A 6,126-nucleotide genomic window follows, 5' to 3' on the forward strand; every position below is an offset into this window, starting at 1 on the left:
GAACAATTATACAAGATGCTTAGGCAAATTGAAATGGGGAAATGAGAGCTATATATGACACCGTGATGGACGTACAAATTAGATGCGGTAGGACACACAAAAAAAAAGTGTACGTCCAACCGCTCATTAATAACTTAATTAGCAGGAGTGAAAACAAAATTTTGTGACAAGTATGTAGATACCCTAAAGCTTATTTAGGATTGACATTATATCATCAGTTGAATACTTTGCTTTTCTGAAATCTAAAAAAAAAAAATAGGTGTTTTTGTTTTGTTTGTTTTTTTGTGTGACGGACGTACACGACCGTAACTCGTGTAATGCAATTTAGTGGCAATTAGTCATTAAAAGAAAAATTAAATCAAAAATAAAATATTGCATTTATAAGAGCTGGATATAAACTACTTTTACCATAAAGAAAGAAACAATTCCATGAAGTCAGTTCTGGAAATAGGGAAAAAATGTCAGGTATACCTTGTGTTTAAAAAGATACAATTATCTGAAATATCTCAAGAAACTGAGGCATGATGACATTGACCTTGGTCATACCTAATTGAAAGTCACAAATTTGGACGATTCATTGTCTCAGCTTTCAAATGAGGTGCAATTTAGGTTTAGCCTATGAGTTTTGAAATTTCATTCTGAGGTTGTCACATTTACGGAATTGCCCTTCAGGTTTCCTACATTTTATGATGAGATAATGAATGAGAAACCTATTGTAGAATATGAAAGAGCATGTAATTGCAAGAGGAATTCAACGTTTAACTTGATGAAGATTGGTTTAGAAATGGCCGAGATAGGAATCCTAATAAAAGGTGGGACCCATCTATCATTTGGATCACTTTGATTTACTTTGTTTTTAGATATCTCAGCCATTTTTCAAAGCGGATTTTCTAAAAACTTTGCATTTCTCTTGTAGAGTGTACATGTAATTGAGTATATGAATATAAGAACGACCTAAGTCCAATTTTTGGCCAAATTTAGTTTGATGTGGGAAATTGTAGCTTATGCATGGACTCATCTTGTGTGTAAATGATAAATCCTAATTACCCCCGGAAGTGCCTGAAATGAATGAGTTAAATCTTATATTAATGTAAGAATGAAGGACTTGGTTCATTCTTACATTCATATAATAGCGCCCTCTCTCATGCTTCTCCCATCTCTATAGCAGAATATCATGTATGGCCATTTTTACAATCAGTGGTGTAAAACACGGTTTTGGCACTAATTGGTGTATAACTTTCTTATACACTGACAGATATGCATTATTTTTTCTCATAAACTTACCACCCACAGTGTCTACCTTGGGTACCTTAATGAACTTTCCTCTCTTTTTCTTTCAGATGTGGCATGCACTTACATGCTTGAAATCCAACACTTTTGGTGTATGCACTCTGACATGGTTTTTTTGTCAGACCTAGCATATTAAATTGTTCATTCGGGCCTTTTCATTATTTTTGTTGTTGTGGTGATAGACAGGTATCCAACATTAAGAACTATTATGTTTACCAGGTTCTGCTTTGTCTTCTTTAAAGACTGAAATTGTCCAAACTTTATGTTTCGGAGGTGACATTTTCCGTTAACAATTAACCCCTCTTTTGATTTAGCTCTTGCTCACAATTATAAAATTCAACTTTGCTAATTTCCATCAAAACAGAATAGTAATCAATCTGACTTAACTTTGATCCAAAGATTATTTGATTCAAAAAGCTTATCATTTTTTGGTGAGTGTTTATAAATTTATGCAACTTTTCCGTTAACTTTTCTGTCACCTCCGAGACAACAGATTTATGTATTTGATTTTTTTATTCTTGACATCAGTTATACATTACATTTACAAAAATGTAACATATCCCCTCACATTATCTCTGAAGGAAGGTAGTAGAAATATAGCCTGTTGTTTTCATTTCGGAGCAATTTACAATTTTCCGTTAACACTTGTCACCTCCGAAACAGTCGTCACCTCCGAAACAACAAGCGTATTATATTTGATAATTTCTCGAAGACAAAGCAATTTTGTTTGATTCTGTCCAATTGACAGGAATCTCTTTTGGATAAAAATAGTAATATAGCAACAGGAAGTGAGAATTTTCTAGAGATTAATAAAAGATCTTATAAAAACTAAGAATTACTGTTTCGGAGGTGACAAAACACTGTTAACAAGAGTTTTTGCTCATTTCTATTGAAGAGAAACCATATCATGTACACCAATGGTTTCATTTATTTTAGTAACATAAGTCTCAAAGTGGAGAAATCAACTAACACACTCTCACTCTTATTTTTATTACTATACTGTACGTTTTAGGGCAAATTTACATTTTCCCCCTTTTTTAACAAAGAGAATGCACAAAAGACACCCATCTGTTGTATATATAATATTGTAATCAAGATCAATTCTCCTGCTTTAGTTAAGTAAACATATAGATGCTTTCATCTTAGAAGCTTGATTTCCAATTTAAGCAATTTAGTTGTGAAGATTTACCAATCACAGCTTTCCATGTAGGTTGCTTTTTCTTGTGTTTCGGAGGTGACATTGTTTGTTAACACCATACTGTTATGTGATAGTGAAAGGCAAGACTTCAGTTCCTTTTCACTATCTATTAACATTTTCAAATACATTCAATATCTACAAAATCATCACAATAGAAGTGACTTTTGTATACCTAGCTCACCAGAATTCCCTTGATGCCAAAGTGATACATGTGGCAGTTCATGCATGCCCTAGTCCACAATCTTTAAAAAAAAATCATAAAATAATCAAACTCCACAAAAAGGCCACATGCCTATAGCTGGTGCACAACTTGTTCTTGAATTCTTAGTTGTTGTTTTTCCATGTACAACGTGGTAATCATTTATAAACAAAATTATGTGATTTTTTTTTTAAATATGACAAAAATTATTACATTTTTCAAGTTGAACCAACTGTTTATGACATTGTATTTTTAAGATTATTGAAGTTATCTGACAACTAAAATGAACAGAGGAACAAGTCCCCAGGACTGGAAAGGGAAAGATCCAAAAACAAGATTTGTAATTCTATCTCAATATAATTTTGATGACGTGTTTACCTTGTTTTGTTATTATGTTTTATCTTAGAATTTGGCTTTAAGTACTGGAATTTCAAGGAAAAGAAAATGGTTTCTTAAAGGACAAGTCCACCTTCATATACAAACATGTGGATTGAGTGAATGCAACAACATTAGTAGAACACATTATTGAAAGTTTGGGAAATTGGACAATCCATTCAAAAGTTATGGGGTTTTTTTAAGTATCTATGCAATAACTGCTGGATGAGACGACTACGACAGTGTATGATGTCACATACATGCAACGATATAAAGAAAATATAAGTGAATTTCACAAAATTTTACTTTTTGAAAAAAGTGCACATTTCTTCAACTTGCTACTGATGTATGTTAGGGCAATATTATTCACCCTGCCTTCCAAAAGAGAGAAGTCAAGTGTTCTTTTGTTATGCTAGAAAAGTGAAAATATGTTGAATTTTCTTGATACTTTCTCTATATCCTTGTACACGTGTGACATCACAAGCTATAGAAGTCTTCTCATTCAGCTTTGACTGAGCAGAAACTTCAAAAATTCATAACTCTGGAACGGATTGCCTTATTTTCCTCAAACTCTCACTGATGTGTTTTACTAATATTGCTGTATTTACTCAACCCTCGTGTCTATTGAGGTGAACTTGTCCTTTTTCGGTCCCTTATAGGGTTATTTGAGACCAGTTTGTGTCCGGGACCTTCTGTGAAGTTGATAGGTAAAATTACTGAACAAAAAAAAAATTTCCCCGTAAGTTCACACAAAAGCATTATGCTGCTCTCTTCAGCTGGGAAACACAAACTGTTGTCTTAATAACCAAACTGTAAAAACTTGCTAAAGATTAGTATGAATTACAATCTAAAACAAAATATGAGCTGGTATCCACTATCATGAAAGAGAATAACTAAACAAAATAAAAAGTAAGAACTGAAAGAAAGAGCTTATATTTGAAAATTAAAGCCATGAGGAAAGACATGAATGTTCACAATATATTAGTTACATTGTAACACCTGAGAAGTTGGGTTGTCTCTGTGTTGTGTCACCTCCAAAACAATAAAATGATTTTTTCTTATCTTATACTTTTTACTCTCAAAAGTGACTAATATATATGATTTGCTGGTAATTTTCAAGCAATTCAGAAAGATACATAAAATATATTTTAGTAATGTCAACAGTTTAAATGAATCTGGTATATAGAAAATGTATCCCAGATGAACCAAACACCTTTCACCAGTATTATAACATTTGTATGGTGGCTATAAAGAATGATGAAGAATTCATGAACATCCTTGAATTAATCTATTTATAATACTATGTGCAAACAAAAACATAATACAAGTCAAATAAGAATTTTTGCTTTTGGCATTCATAACCTATGTCCCCACCAAAAAATTACAATGGTACCCTCCGCAACGATAACTTTAAAGATAGTGAATCAATCTAAAATACAATTTGAGGGATTGAAACTATAACTCATTGCCCACACCTTACAGAAAACCCCATTCAATTTGCTTCAGAGGTCAAAGAGAAATGAGGATTTTTGTAGAGCATGTAAGGAATCCCTTCCCTCCAAGTTCTGTATACTAGTATTGTGTTTACACATTAATATGCAGTTCCAAGAGCATCCAAGTGCTAAACTTGGAAGAATCAGACTCCTGACATCCTTTATAACAATCCACATTTCTTTGAGACCACTTAACCAAATTGACTGGGGCTTTCTGCAAAATAGAGCTAAGATGTTATAATTTAAGACCCCAAAGTAGATTTTAGCTGATTTAATCATATTGGGTGCTATCAATGCAAAAGTCTAATTGTAATTTTTTTTTTTTTTTTTTTTTGGTTGGGGGGGGGGGGGGGGGGGGGGGGGGCATACTATATGAATACTTGAACACAATGTTAACATTGAATGTCACCTCCGAAACAAAGTTATTCTTTTCTGGTGTTGTGGAATAAAATGTTCTGAGAGCAAAGAAACATTACTAAAATGATCTTACACCCTCATTTCAATTTAAGGTAGAAAATGGAATGCCAATTTTCTTCAGGTTACAATATCTAGCTTATGTCTGTCATATTCTTACTGTAAATGAATATTTCAACACAATGTTAACATTGAATGTCACCTCCGAAACGAAGTGATTCTTCCCTGGTGTTGTGGAATAAAATGTTCTGAGAGCAAAGAAACATTACTAAAATGATCTCACACCCTCATCTCAATTTAAGGTAGAAAATGGAATGCCATGTTTCTTCAGATTACAATATTTAGCTTACAACCTTCGTCCAAATGGAAGGCAAATTACTGGTGCCCGTGCTAATTAATGAAGTGTAAAAAAACACTCGTTCTGTGTGGTTTATCTGCTTGAAACAGGAGTTAATTTCTTGTTCTCGAGTTATGATTATTAAAAACATTGATAAAAAGAAGAAGTTTTGTGTTATTGTCACTTATTCTCAAAAAAACTGAGTGTTGATATTAATGTCACCTCCGAAACATTCTATTGTGTTAACTGTCACCTCCGAAACATCCATGTGTGAAAAATCCAAGATTTAAAGAAATGATTGGAATTTCATTTAACCTACATAGGAAGGTAGCCCTTCTTAAAGACTTGTTATAGTATAGAGTTTTACCTGGCTTGCCCTCCAATAAATAGTTAAAATCTTAAAAATTGCATGTCAATTGGTATTTTTACCAAAAATTTATAAATCTCATGTATTTTTTTTTAATTCAATTTATATTCAACCCCCAAATTGTTTTGATTCACAAACTATATATTGTTGTTAACCATATAAACTTTGCATGGTGAAGTTTGACTACAGAGTTTTGTCATTATGGTGCAATTCATGAAAACAAAATTTTGCTTAAATTTACTTCAGGTGCCAGGGTTTTCCTTAAATTACACCAATAACTCTTCAGCTTTAAGGTCTGAAATATTATTTTTTCAAAAATTTGAATACTTTCCAACAGGAATCAAACAGAATAATGAAAAAGTATTTTGTTTGAAATTTTGACCCTCTGAGTACAAAAGTTACACCACTGATCGTAAAAAAGGCCGTATATGAATCAAAGAACGACCCAAGTCC

The sequence above is a fragment of the Diadema antillarum genome, unplaced genomic scaffold (genome assembly GCF_040938485.1).
Source record: "Diadema antillarum isolate AM-2024a unplaced genomic scaffold, OU_Dant_1.0 scf00000070, whole genome shotgun sequence".
Classification (NCBI taxonomy): domain Eukaryota; kingdom Metazoa; phylum Echinodermata; class Echinoidea; order Diadematoida; family Diadematidae; genus Diadema; species Diadema antillarum.